At 41.0% G+C, this 14,873-nt stretch overlaps 1 protein-coding gene, 1 non-coding gene and 1 pseudogene across 11 annotated transcripts in view; 1 reads left to right on the top strand and 2 right to left on the bottom strand.

Moving 5' to 3' along the window:
- Positions 1-14,873, top strand: part of GREB1L (GREB1 like retinoic acid receptor coactivator) — a 250,871-nt gene that overhangs the window by 162,341 nt on the left and 73,657 nt on the right. The window lies entirely within an intron of this gene.
- On the bottom strand, positions 8,398-8,566 carry LOC147346056 (U2 spliceosomal RNA; annotated as a pseudogene).
- Positions 13,700-13,805, bottom strand: LOC147346055 (U6 spliceosomal RNA). Its single transcript, XR_015154210.1, has one exon. It is a non-coding gene; the product is annotated as a U6 spliceosomal RNA (small nuclear RNA).

Here is a 14,873-nt window from a genome sequence, read left to right as displayed (position 1 = left end):
TGACTTAGCAGCAGCAGCAGTGAGTAGAAATACAGCCATGAGAGAAGTTTGCGTCATAGCTATGAGGTGGCATTTATTGAGGACATTCTCATGAAGACTGGAGTGCTAGGGTAGGGCTCTAACTAGGCTTGCTCAACATTATATTGAATATTACCAACCAACCTGGATACAAACTAAAATCCCAAAGCAGGACTGAAGATCACAATGGAAGGATCTAGGATCTAGTTTCAGGTAGTATAAGATTGCAGCTTGGTTACAAATAACCAGATAAAATCTTAGTACGTGAAGCCACCTTACAGTATCAGAGCAGGGTCAACAGAATGGCTGATCTGATAACTGAGCAGATAAGCCACTAGTCTAAAACTTCTGAGAATTCCTCTAGTGAGGAGGCCTGCACTCTGGTCAGGATAATACTCCAGCAGGACTTAATGTGTCTAGGTGGCCGAAGGGCTGAGGGCTGTGACTGAAGAGATCCCTGCAGATAGTGTTTGAGAAAAATTTTCAGAACCAGCCTAGGTTGTATCTTAGGCAAGAAGAAAAGTATTTCAAAAGTATGAGTGAATTTTTTTTTCAGTTCACTTGTATCTTGGAAAGTATTATTTTACCCACAAACCTCATAGCATATGTGTTCTGCCAGAGTTCACTCAACCACAACAAATTGGAAAAAAGACTGTCTTTCTTCATTGCACTACTTGACATTTCTCTTCCAAATGTATATGGAATTTTGATGAGCTGGTAAATGGTTTCCACTTATTTTCAAGATGGAAGTGATTATTAGACTATATTAGTAACAACTGCAGTGATAATGAAGATGACTTTATTTGGGGACATTTCTGGCTATGTGTCTGGACTCAGCAAAAACCATTTCATCCTGGATTTTAAGTCTAGCCTTTAAACTGTCCAAGAGATTTATATAAAGCCTGTCATTTGAGAGAGAAGAGAATATTCTAAATTCTCATTTAGAATAAATGAGAGAACATCATGTCACTAGGTATTCAAGTAAGAAAAAAGTTGGCATTTGGCTCTTGGCGCTGAAATACTAGCTTTCGTTACAATGATATCTCCTCCTACAATTTTAATAATTTGATTCTGCAGTATATTTTCTGCCATTAGAACTTGGGTCTAATGAAATGCAATTTTAAAACTACAGCATTAGTAGTGAATACTTACTTCATTCCAACAGAAACTTACCGTGTGTTTTTATTCCCAGACCCTTGTCAGATGCTATAAGTCAGGGTTCCAGTACTTGATTGTTGGCTCCAGTGATTTAAAAATCACTCAAATAAGGGATAAAAGCAATAAAACATGTTACCTTTCATAAGGGAGAGGTGAATATATATAAATAACTAGTCATACCTGAAAATAATGAAAAGATACTGAAATGTTAATAATAAATAGTGAAATGATAATTAACATTTTAATTATGCAGAAATATATTTTGAAAATGAAAATTGTTCCAAATAGAGGAATTCAAGATTCAGGCTTTATTTAGCAAAGGCTCCTTCTTGTCACAACTGACTTACAGTGAACACAAGTGACCAAGTGCTATGTCAATATTCTTGTGTATCCCTTGTTGAGGGGAGAATAGTAATTTGACCATGAAATTAGCTATTAATTTTAGGTGCAATCCAGAGAATTTAATAGAAGATGGTGCCTTTAAGAGTAAAACTTTGTGTCTAAAACTTTCTTCTTGACAAATAATATTTATGGAGTCTTCAACAATTATTTTTTTCCATGTATTTTGAAAGTAATAGACTGTAAGAATTTTATACCAGCCTATATTATCATTTCAAACATTAAGCATATGCAGCATCTCCTTAGCTGATAGAGATTTACCCTCTGTAGGAGATTGCCTTCTTAATCTGTAATCAATGACTGCCTGTAATCAGCATTTCTTAGCCAGAAATGTAAGCACACATTTTAGCAAAGTATTTGCTAAAGCACACAAATAAGGAAAGTATTTGAAGATGGGATTAATTTACTATTTACACAGCTTTGTCTTTCATTCCAACTGCCGAGCTCTGGACATTCTGTTCTGGCTGGCTTGCTGCTTTATCTTTTGCATATTTTCTTTCAACATATTTGTGTCATTGATAATTCAAATTTTAGCCAACAATCCTGGTAAAATATTTTATGGTTTTGACTGAAGGTGGCTACATAGTTACTACGTATATTGTACACACTGCACACACACACACACACACACACACACACATATGTGTGTTGTGTTTAATAAGGACAGGAATTCAAGAATAAGATCCTGGAAGCTGTGTGGTGCAGCCAGAAATAAAGCGGGGCGGGGGGGTGGGGGTGGAGAAAAGATGGAAAAAATCTTTGCCTAACACAAAATTTTCCATACTTTTTTTTCCTAAAAGTTTTATTGTTTTATCTCTTGCATTAGTCATTTTGAGTTAATTTTTGTGTGTCATGTGAGTTGAGCATCTAAGTTCACCTGTTCATATGTGGATATCCAATTGCTCCAGCATCACCAGTTGAACAGATTGTCTTTTTGTCAGTGAATTTCACTTATCAATAATCAATTGATTATAAATAAAAAGGATTTATTTCTGGGCAAATTGATAAAATGGACCTCCTCAAAATTCAAAGCTTTTACACTTCAAAAGACAATACTAAGGAAATGAAAAGACAAGTGATAGACTAGAAAAAGATACTTGCAAAACACATATTTAATAAAAGATTTGTACCAGAATTTATGAAGAACACTTACAACTCAGTAACAAGATGACTGTCCAATCAAAACATGTGGAAAAGATTTGGAACAGACATTTCTTCAGAGAATATATACAAATAGCTAATAATCACGTGAAAAGATGCTCAACATCATTAGTCATTAGGGAAATGCAAATCAAAACTGTAATGAGATATTAATATTAATATTACTCCATCTACCGAGGAGAAATAAAGACATGTTCTTGCAAAAACTTGCACACAAATGTTCATATAGCAGCATTGTTCATTCAGTCGAAAACTGGAAGCAAGCTAAATGTCAATCAACTCATGAACGAATAGACAACATTGTGTATCCATAAAATAGAATATCGTTCAGCAATGATAAAGAACAAACTACTGACACCTGCTATTGTATATCATGAATGAACTTCAAAAACACTGTGCTACGTGAAAGAAACTAGTCAAAAGAGACCATGTATTATATGGTTTCATTTATATGAAATGTTCAGAAAAGGTAAATTACTAGAGATAGGAAATAGATTAGTGGTTGCCTGGGGCAAGGAGGGAATGAAAATTAACTGAAAGTGGGCATGAGATTTCCTGTTGGGGGATGGAAATGTTCTAAGACTGGTTTATGATGATGGTGGCACCACTTGGTCAAGTTACTAGAAATCACTGAACTGTCCTCTTGGATTGAGTAAGCTTTATGATAGTTAAGATATACCTCAGTAAAGCTGGGGAGGGGAGATTAAAAAGCTGCTCAAGACAAAGGTGAAATCATCTGGAGTGGCAACATTTCTCCCTTGGTTGAATCCAGTCTAATTTACTGAGTGTCTTCTAAAGAATGAGCACTGTTTCTGACCAAACAGTAAACTGCACAGGGCTTGGAATCTGAGTCCTGGTGTTCAAATACTGTCCCCGATGTTTATTGGTTGAGGCTTGGCAGACACCACTCAGTTGTTGTGTCTTGATTTTCTCATTTGTAAAACTGAAAATAACAATACCTATTTTGCAACTAAGGATTAACTCAGCCTTGCTGTTATACTTCTACTTGTGCGCCAAAACAAATGGTGTGATCACTCACCTAGAGCCAGACATCCTGGAATGCAAAGTCAAGTGGGCCTTAGGAAGCTTCACTACAAACAAAGCTAGTGGAGGTGATGGAATTCCAGGTGAGCTATTTCAAATCCTAAAAGATGATGCTGTGAAAGTGCTGCACTCAATGTCAGCAAATCTGGAAAACTCAGCAGTGGCCACAGGACTGGAAAAGGGCAGTTTTCATTCCAATCCCAAAGAAAGGCAATGCCAAAGAATGTTCAAACTACCGCACAATTGCACTCATCTCACACACTAGCAAAGTAATGCTCAGAATTCTCCAAGCCAGGCTTCAACAGTACATGAACCATGAACTTCCAGATGTTCAAGCTGGATTTAGAAAAGGCAGAGGAACCAGAGATCAAAATTGCCAACATCTGCTGGATCCTTGAAAAAGCAAGAGAATCCCAGAAAAACATCTACTTTTGCTTTATTGACTACGCTAAAGCCTTTCACTGTGTGGATCACAACAAACTGTGGATAATTCTTAAAGAGATGGAAATACCAGACCACCTGACCTGCCTCCTGAAAAATCTGTATGCAGGTCAAGAAGCAACAGTTAGAAGTGGACATGAAACTCAGACTGGTTCCAAATCGGGAAAGGAGTACGTCAAGGCTGCATATTTCACCCTGCTTATTCAACTTATATGCAGAGTACATCATGTGAAATGCCAGGCTGAATGAAGCACAAGCTGGAATTAAGATTGCCAGGAGAAATATCAATAATCTCAGATACGCAGATGATAACACCCTTATGGCAGAAAGCGAAGAAGAACTAAAGAGCCTCTTGATGAAAGTGAAAGAGGAGAGTGGAAAAGTTGGCTTAAAACTCAACATTCAGAAAACTAAGATCATGGCATCCAGTCCCATCACTTCATGGCAAATAGATGGGGAAACAATGGAAACAGTAAGAGACTTTATTTTGTGGGGCTCCCAAATCACTGCAGAAGCAGAGGATATTAAGAAGAGATGTCAAGAATACACAGAAGAACTGTACAAAAAAGATCTTCACGACCCAGATAATCACGATGGTGTGATCACTGACCTAGAGCCAGACATCCTGGAATGTGAAGTCAAGTAGGCCTTAGAAAGCATCACTACGAACAAAGCTAGTGGAGGTGATGGAATTCCAGTTGAGCTATTCCAAATCCTGAAAGATGATGCTGTGAAAGTGCTGCACTCAATATGCTGGCAAATTTGGAAAACTCAGCAGTGGCCACAGGACTGGAAAAGGTCAGTTTTCATTCCAATTCCAAAGAAAGGCAATGCCAAAGAATGCTCAAACTACCGCACAATTGCACTCATCTCACACGCTAGTAAAGTAAAGCTCAAAATTCTCCAAGCCAGGCTTTAGCAATATGTGAACCGTGAACTTCCAGATGTTCAAGCTGGTTTTAGAAAAGGCAGAGGAACCAGAGATCAAATTGCCAACATCTGCTGGATCATGGAAAAAGCAAGAGAGTTCCAGAAAAGCATCTATTTCTGTTTTATTGACTATGCCAAAGCCTTTGACTGTGTGGATCACAATAAACTGTGGAAAATTCTGAAAGAGATGGGAATACCAGACCACCTGATCTGCCTCTTGAGAAATCTGTATGCAGGTCAGGAAGCAACAGTTAGAACTGGACATGGAACAACAGACTAGTTCCAAATAGGAAAAGGAGTATATCAAGGCTGAATATTGTCACCCTGCTTATTTAACTTCTATGCAGAGTACATCATGAGAAACGCTGGGCTGGAAGAAGCACAAGCTGGAATCAAGATTGCCAGGAGAAATATCAATAACCTCAGATATGCAGATGACACCACCCTTATGGCAGAAAGTGAAGAGGAACTAAAAAGCCTCTTGATGAAAGTGAAAGTGGAGAGTGAAAAAGTTGGCTTAAAGCTCAACATTCAGAAAACGAAGATCATGGCATCCAGTCCCATCACTTCATGGGAAATAGATGGGGAAACAGTGGTAACAGTGACAGACTTTATTTTTCTGGGCTCCAAAATCACTGCAGAAGGTGACTGCAGCCATGAAATTAAAAGATGCTTACTCCTTGGAAGGAAAGTTATGACCAACCTAGATAGCATATTCAAAGGCAGAGACATTACTTTGCCAACAAAGGTTCGTCTAGTCAAGGCTATGGTTTTTCCTGTGGTCGTGTATGGATGTGAGAGTTGGACTGTGAAGAAGGCTGAGCGCTGAAGAATTGATGCTTTTGAACTGTGGTGTTGGAGAAGACTCTTGAGAGTCCCTTGGACTGCAAGGAGATCCAACCAGTCCATTCTGAAGGAGATCAGCCCTGGGATTTCTTTGGAAGGACTGATGCTAAAGCTGAAACTCCAGTACTTTGGCCACCTCATGCGAAGAGTTGACTCATTGGAAAAGACTCTGATGCTGGGAGGGATTGGGGGCAAGAGGAGAAGGGGACGACAGAGGATGAGATGGCTGGATGGCATCACTGACTCGATAGATGTGAGTCTCAGTGAACTCTGGGAGTTGGTGATGGACAGGGAGGCCTGGCGTGCTGCGATTCATGGGGTTGCAAAGAGTCAGACACGACTGAGCGACTGATCTGATCTGATCTGAAATCACTGCAGATAGTGACTACAGCCATGAAATTAAAAGACGCTTACTCCTTGTAAGAAAAGCTATGACCAATCTAGACAGCATATTAAAAATCAGAGACATTGTTTTGCCAACAAAGGTCCATCTAGTCAAAGCTATGGTTTTTCCAGTAGTCATGTATGGATGTGAGAGTTGGAGTATAAAGAAATCTGAGCGCGGAAGAATTGATGCTTTTGAACTGTGATGTTGGAGAAGACTCTCGAGAGTCCCTTGGACTGCAAGGAGTTCCAACCAGTCAATCCTACAGGAAATCAGTCCTGAATATTCATTGGAAGGACTGATGCTGAAGCTGAAACTCCAATACTTTGGCCACCTGTTGGGAAGAACGGACTCATTGGAAAAGACCCTGATACTGGGAAAGATTGAAGGTGGGAGGAGAAGGGGATGACAGAGGATGAGATGGTTGGATGGCATCATTGATGTGATGGACATGAGTGTGAGTAGACTCTGGGAGTTGGTGATGGACAGGGAAGCCTGGTGTGTAGCCGTCCATGGGGTCACAGAGTTGGAAGTACTGAGCGACTAAACTGAACTGAACTGTGTGCCATTCTCCCAATTATGATTATTAACCATCTAAATTGTTTTTAAAATAATTTTTATTTATGTATTTTTGGCTTACGCTGGGTCTTCGTTACTGCAAGAGGGCTTTTTCTAGTTGTGGTGAGTGGGGGCTACTCTCTAGTTGTGGTGTGTGGGCTTCTCACTGCAATGGCTTCTCTTGTTGCGGAGCATGGGAGTTGTGGTGCATGGGCTTAGTTGCTCTGTGGCATGTGGAGTCTTCCTGGACCAGAGATGGAACCCATGTCCTCTGCCTTGGAAGGTGGATCTTAACCACTGGGCCACCAGAGAAGTCCTCATCTATATTTTTTTATATGCTAGAAACTGTAGGCTCATTTTATCTGTGGTGTTGGAGAAGACTCTTGAGAGTCCCTTGGACTGCAAGGAGATCCAACCAGTCCATTCTGAAGGAGATCAGCCCTGGGATTTCTTTGGAAGGAATGATGCTAAAGCTGAAACTCCAGTACTTTGGCCACCTCATGCGAAGAGTTGACTCATTGGAAAAGACTCTGATGCTGGGAGGGATTGGGGGCAGGAGGAGAAGGGGACGACAGAGGATGAGATGGCTGGATGGCATCACTGACTCGATGGATGTGGATTTGAGTGAACTCCAGGAGTTGGTGATGGACAGGGAGGCCTAGTGTGCTGCGATTCATGGGGTCGCAAAGAGTCAGACACGACTGAGCTACTGAACTGAACTGAACTGAACACCCTAGTACCTGGCAGATGCCTGGAAATAAATATTTTTGAATTCCATTTTTATTTAAATTAGCATTTGTGGGATTGTTAATTTGCTCGTGTGTACTCTTTTTCCAACTGAAGATGGTATGCTCATCTACCATTAGAAGGAAAAATTAGCTTGTCAGCTGGGATGGAGATGGGCCACCTAAGCTCTGCCCCTGGGACTGATAGTGTCATTTTTAAGAAGATGCTATTAGGTAGGACCTGATATGAGTCTATGACTGTCTTAGGCCCTGGATACATTTGCCTTAAGTATTTAAAGTTCCATTTTATGGCTGCATTGGTATTAATATAAGGATGAATATGCATGCATGCCATGTATGTGTCAAGTCACTTCAGTTGTATCCAACTCTTTGAGACCCTGTGGACTGTAGCCCGCCAGGCTCCTCTGTCCATGGAATTCTTCAGGCAAGAATTCTGGAGTGGGTTGCCATGTCGTTCTTCAGGGGAATCTTCACGACCCAGGGATCGAATTGCGTCTCTTATGTCTCCTGCATTGGCAGGTGGGTTCTTTACCACTAGCGCCACGTAGGAAGCCCCAAAGATGAATATATTAACATTAAATGTTAAGACGCTTTCTTTGACCAAAAGTTCATCTTTTTCTTCTAATTTTAAAAGAAATTAAAATATGTTCATGAATGCCTAAAAGTGTTAATGGACCTGAGGCACTGTGCCTTCTCTTGCCTAGTGGAGAAGTTAGCCCTGTTATTAGAGACGAATGTACAGTCCATGCAACGGGGTTTTCCTCTAGATGAGCAACTGATGGCTCAAAGTAATGTAAACCCCTTACTGTCTTATGCTTGTGTATTAAACTGATAAGGACAGATACTACACTTAATCTTAGCCCAAAGGCTGAGAAGTGATTATGCTTCGGTATTAAAGCAGTCAGAACAATAAGAAATGAAAGGACTGGCCTATCGTCGTATATCACCCTCATGAAGCTTCCCTAATAAAGACAGCGTGGAGTTGGTGCAGGGATAGACAGAGAGCAGCAAAACAGATTAGAAAGTCCCCAAACAGATTCCTAGGACATTTGGGTGTTTCCTACTTAACAGAGTGACTTGCAGATCAGCAGAACCTTTCCCTTCAACAAATGATGCTCAGAAGTTGGGTATCCCATGTGGAAAAAAAAAATGAAACTGGACCCCTATTGTCCTCTATCCACAAAAATCAATTCCGGGTCGCTGAAGAATCTAAATGCAGCAAGCAGAAGTGTCAAGCTTTAAGGAGATATTGTAGATATCTTAAATGTAGAGACCAAAAGTGCTGTATCATTTAAGTGTACCTCTCCTCTTTCGATTTGTCCGTTAGCCACTAAACTTCCTTAAGGTCAGACTAAGCAAAGTTCCTCTAGCAGGTTTTTCTAAGCTTAGTTCCTCATGAATATTCAAATTATCCCTGTACCAAAACACAGTTTCCCTTTTCCACATGTGGTGGAATCCTTGGGCTGGCAGATCTGCCCACTCCTAACTAGATACCAGGAACACATAGGCTTTTCCATGGGCAGGGATTCCATGGGCAGGGATTGTATCTTTGCCTTCTTCCCTATTCTATCCCCAGAGCCTGGCATCATATCTGGCCTGCTGAAGCGGCTCAGTAAATATCTGAAGAGGGAATGCTTCTCAATAAACATCCAAAGAGTGAATGGGAGGGAGAGTGAAGAAAGTCAATGACCAAACTTCTCTGAGACAGGGCCATAGTGATTTTGAGACTCCTGCTCACAAAAGAGAAAATGCAACTCTTTAGCAAGTACAAGGAGGAATGGTACACTTTGTAGAAATAAAGAAACTGCAAGTCATGACAATGAAAAGTCATTCATCAGTTATATTAACCACAATATCCCTTCTTAAGTGATAATATACAGTGCTGGCAAGCATATAATAAGACTGACAATCTCAGGCTGATGGAGGTAGACAGAAATATGACTTCTTTTTTTAATGTATAATTTTTTTTGTAGCTGTGCTCCATCTTTGTTGCTGAGAGGGCTTTTCTCTTATTTTGGAGAATGGGGATAACTGTCTAGCTGTGGTGCACAGGCTTCTCATTTCAGTGGCTTCTCTTATTTCAGAGCACGGGCTCTGGGGCTCACAGGCTTTCAGCAGTTGCAGCTGCCAGGCTCTAGAGCACAGGCTCAATAGCTGTGTCGCATGGGCTTAGCTCTGAGGCAAGTGTGATCTTCCCGACCCAGGGATCAAACCCATGTCTCTTCCATTGGCGGGTGGATTTTTTACTACTGAGCCACCAGGGAAGCCTCAATATGACCTTTTAAGAAAGCAATTTGGCAATATATAACAAGACCATTAAAAATATTTATATCCTCTAGTCTAGTAATCTCACTTCAGAGGCCTTAGCCAAGAAAATAACCTAAAAGGATACTCAAGATATTCACTGCAGTTATCCTTTAGATGAACAGAAAAGAAGCACCCTTTTAATATAGAAACAAAGAAATCATAGCATATTCACAGGACAAAGATGTCAAAAAAATTAGGACACTGTCCAACCACATAGGAAATAATCCTATTAAGGTTAAAAAAAAAACAAAACATATTAGGGCTTCCATGGTGGCTGTGTTAAAAAATCCGCCTGCCAATGTAGGAGACATGGTTTTGATCTCTGGTCTAGGAAGATCCCACATGCCATGGAACAACTAATCCCAGGCACTACAACTCTTGAGACTGTGCTCTAGAGCCTGGAGCCGCAACTTCTGAGCCCACGTGCCGCAGCTACTGAAGCCCGTGTGCCCTACAGACTGTGCTCTGCAGCAAGAGAAGCCACTGCAGTGAGAAGCCCACCCACTGCAACTAGAGAGTAGCCCCTGCTTACCGCAACTGGAGTAAAGCCCATGCAGCACATCCATCCAGCACAGCCAAACACAAATACATAAATAAAATTACTGTTTTAAAAATATTAAACTCTATAGGTATTTTTGTTATATCATGGAAAAATTACTGGAGTATATCCAATTAATTGACAAACAACGTTATGATAGTTTCAGATGCACAGCAAAAGAACTCAGCCACACATGTACATTTATCCCTTCTCTCCTAAACCCTGCTCCCATCCAGGCTGGCACATAACATTGAATAGAGTTCCATGTGCTATACAATAGGTCCTGTTGGTTATCCATTTTAAATATAAGAGTGTGTGTATGACCTTCCCAAACTCCCTAACTGTCCCTTCCCTTTGGTAACCATAAGTTCATTTTCTAAGTTTGTGAGTCTCTTTCTGTTTTGTAGGTAAGTTAATTTGTATCATTTCCTTTTAGATTCCACATATAAGGGATGTCATATGGTATTTCAAGAAGTGATATTTTAACATGTTTGTTTCTATTTCTGAGTTTTCCTTTATGTTACATTTTTAATAATTCAGTTCAGTTCAGTTCAGTTGCTCAGTCATGTCTGACTCTTTGCGACCCCATGAACTGCAGCACGCCAGGCCTCCCTGTCCATCACCAACTCCCAGAGTTCACTCAAACCCACGTCCATTGAGTCAGTGATGCCATCCAGCCATCTCATCCTCTGTCGTCCTCTTCACGTCCTGCCCCCAAATCCCTCTCAGCATCAGAGTCTTTTCCAATGAGTCAACTCTTCGTATGAGGTGGCCAAAGTAACTGGAGTTTCAGCTTTAGCATCATTCCTTCCAAAGAACACTCAGGACTGATCTCCTTTAGGATGGACTGGTTGGATCTCCTTGCAGTCCCAGGGACTCTCAAGAGTCTTCTCCAATACCACAGTTCAAAAGCATCAATTCTTCGGCGCTCAGCTTTCTTCACAGTCCAACTCTCACATCCATACATGACCACTGGAAAAACCATAGCTTTGACTAGATGGAACTTTATTGACAAAGTAATGTCTCTGCTTTTGAATATGCTGTCTAGGTTGGTCATAACTTTTCTTCCAAGGAGTAAGAATCTTTTAATTTCATGGCTGCAGTCACCTTCTGCAGTGATTTTGGAGCCCCCAAAAATAAAGTCTGACAATGTTTCCACTGTTTCCCCATCTATTTCCCATGAAGTGATGGGACCAGATGCCATGATCTTCGTTTTCTCAATGTTGAGCTTTAAGCCAACTTTTTCACTCTCCTCTTTTCATAATTAAGCACTAAAAATTCTCAGGATGAAGTCGAATGTACAGGTCAGTAGAAAGATCTGGTTTTCACTGATCTTTGTTCAGCATTCTGTGTAGGGATAAGGACCAGAACCTAACACATGTGCATCTAAGTTACAGTTAGTTAGAAGGTAACAAAACCAGAATTTGAACTTTCTCTGCTCACTATTAACAATTTTATTAGGCAGTTGCTGGGTTATACAAAGATGATATTACCTCGAATTCTGTATAATATTCATAAATTACCTCAAATTTCAAGAACAGAGTAAAAGGCAAGAGGAATGGGAAGATAAGAGGGAAGGACTAAGGTTGAAAATCCATGAAGAAAAGAAACAAAATTGGGTAATTTGTAGTGATGTGGATGAACCTAGGGTCTATCATGCCCAGTGAAGTAAGTCAGAAAGAGAAAAACAAATACCATATACTAACGCATATATACGGCATCTAGGAAAATGATACTAATGACCCTGTTTGCAGGGCAGGATAGAGACGCAGATGTAGAGAGCACTTGTGGACACAGGGAAGGAGAGGCTGGGATGAACTGAGAGAGTAGCATTGACGTATATACACTACCGTGTGTGACATAGACAGCCAGTGGGAACTGCTGTATAGCACAGGGGGCACCGCTTGGCGCCTGTGACGACCTAGAGGGGTGGGGTGGGGAGGGCCGAGGGAGGCTCAAGAAGGAGCGGATATGTGTATATTGTAGCTAATTCACTTGGTCATACTGCAGAATCTACACATTGTAAAGCGATTATACTCCAATTAAAAAAAGCATCCCCCCCCAAAAAAAACCCATAAAGATCAATTCTCTATCCACTTTTGGCCAAAATGCATAAAAAGGGACTAAGTTTATCATACCACCTGAAACAACCAGGAAAAAGGAGACAAAACTACATGAAAAACAGTTGTTAGGACACTGTCCTTCAGGCAACAAACGACATTGATTCTGAGCAATAGGAAGCAAATAATGTGAGTCTTAGCATTGTCCCCACTTACCTGCTAGTTTCCAGTCTGTGATCCAGAGAGGGGGAACTGTGGTGGAGCCCAATAGGTCCCCTAAATTGAGTAGAAGGAACCAAAGCAGGTAAAGTTCATTGGGCCAAGTACCAGAAGGCAGAGAGCCGCACAGAGAGATCCCCAGCACTGTGTAAAAACTTCCCTGAAATGTTCAATGTAGGGTCAGCTGATGCATGCACATCTGGAAACTACTCAAGGCTGTATAGTCAAAGCTATGGTTTCTCCAGTAGTCGTGTATGAATGTAAGAGTTGGACCATAAAGCGAAGAATTGATGCTTTTGAACTGTGGTGCTGGAGAAGACTCTTGAGAGTCCCTTGGACTGCAAGGAGATCCAACCAGTCAATCCTAAAGGAAATCAGTCCTGAATATTCATTGGAAGGACTGATGCTGAAGCTGAAGCTCCAATACTTCGGCTACCTGATGCAAAGAGCCGACTCATTGGAAAAGACCCTGATGCTTGGAAAAATTGAAAGCAGGAGGAGAAGGGAATGACAGAGGACGAGATGGTTGCATGGCATCACCGACTCAATGGACATGAGTTTGAACAAACTCTGGGAAATGGTGAAGGACAGGGAAGCCTTACAATACTGCAGTGGGCTGCCATTTTCTCCTCCAGAGGATCCTCCCAACCTAGGGATGGAACCAGAACCTTCTGCATTGGCAGGCGAAATTCTTTACCTCTGAGCCACCTGGGAAGCCCGTTGAAAGAGGCAGAGAAACACGATTAATATTGAGGAGAGTCTTTAATCAATCAAAACCAACCCGGAACTGACAGAGGTGTCAGAATTAGCAGAAAAGGACGTCAAAACACTTATTAAACATATCTCATATGTTCAAGAAGCCAAGTAGACATTGAAGATATTAAAAAGCGCCAAAGTGGAATGCTTTGCAAATTTGTGTGTCATCCTTGAGAGGGGCCATTCTAATCTTCTCAATATTATTCCAGCTTTAGTATATGTGCTGCTGACATGAGCAAAGGATTGTGTTTTAATTAAATGCTAGTCCCATTGAGTCAGAAGTAAAATATGACTGACATAAATAAATGATGCAGCCTCAGCGTGCATTAGTGGAAATATTGTGTCTTATTAAAAGAATATTATTCTAATTGCCAGTGTGAATGTGAAAATAGGTTCAGAGTACTACACTCAGGAAAGAAGCAAATTATGTAGTCTGTGTTTAAATATTTATTTGGCTGCACCAAGTCTTAGTTGCAGTGACATGTGGGATCTAGTTCCCTGATCAAGGATTGAACCTGGGCCCCCTGCACTGGGACTTCAGAATCTTAGTGACTGGACCACCAGGGAAGTCTGTACGGTCTAAGTTTAATACAGGTACCAAGGGCAAAAAGAGGGCTTGTAAAGATTTAAAGTCTTGAGCATCTGGAAGCCCCTTAATAAGATTGAGCAAGACAAGTATTTGTTGAATATCTGCTGTGTTCTCAGTTCAGTTCAGTCGCTCAGTTGTGTCCGACTCTTTGCGACCCCATGAATTGAAGCACGCCAGGGCTCCCTGTCCATCACCAACTCCCAGGGTTCACCCAAACTCATGTCCATCGAGTCAGTGATGCCATCCAGCCATCTCATCCTCTGTCGTCCCCTCTCCTCCTGCCCCCAATCCCTCCCAGCATCAGATTCTTTTCCAATGAGTCAACTCTTTGCACGAGGTAGCCAAAGTATTGGAGTTTCAGCTTTAGCATCAGTCCTTCCAATGAACACCCAGGACTGATCTCCTTTAGGATGGACTGGTTGGATCTCCTTGCAGTCCAAGGGACTCTCAAGAGTCTTCTCCAACACCACAGTTCAAAAGCATCAATTCTTCGGCGCTCAGCTTTCTTCACAGTCCAACTCTCACAGCCATACATGAACACTGGAAACTTGCTAAACATGTTAATTGCTACAGTGAAGCAGGTTTTAGAATCATTTTGCCAATCACAAAACAGAATCTCAGAAAAGGTTACTATTTGGCAAAAAAAAAAAAAAAAAAGAGTAATTGACAAAATCAGAATCCAAAGTCTTTCTACTTGCTACTTAAATGACTCCCTTTA

Source organism: Bos grunniens, chromosome 24 (assembly GCF_055505025.1).
Source record: "Bos grunniens cultivar Pamir isolate PY7600 chromosome 24, Bosgru_T2T1.0, whole genome shotgun sequence".
Taxonomy (NCBI): domain Eukaryota; kingdom Metazoa; phylum Chordata; class Mammalia; order Artiodactyla; family Bovidae; genus Bos; species Bos grunniens.
Note: the sequence above shows the minus strand (reverse complement) of the source record. Positions and strands in the feature narration are given on the sequence as shown.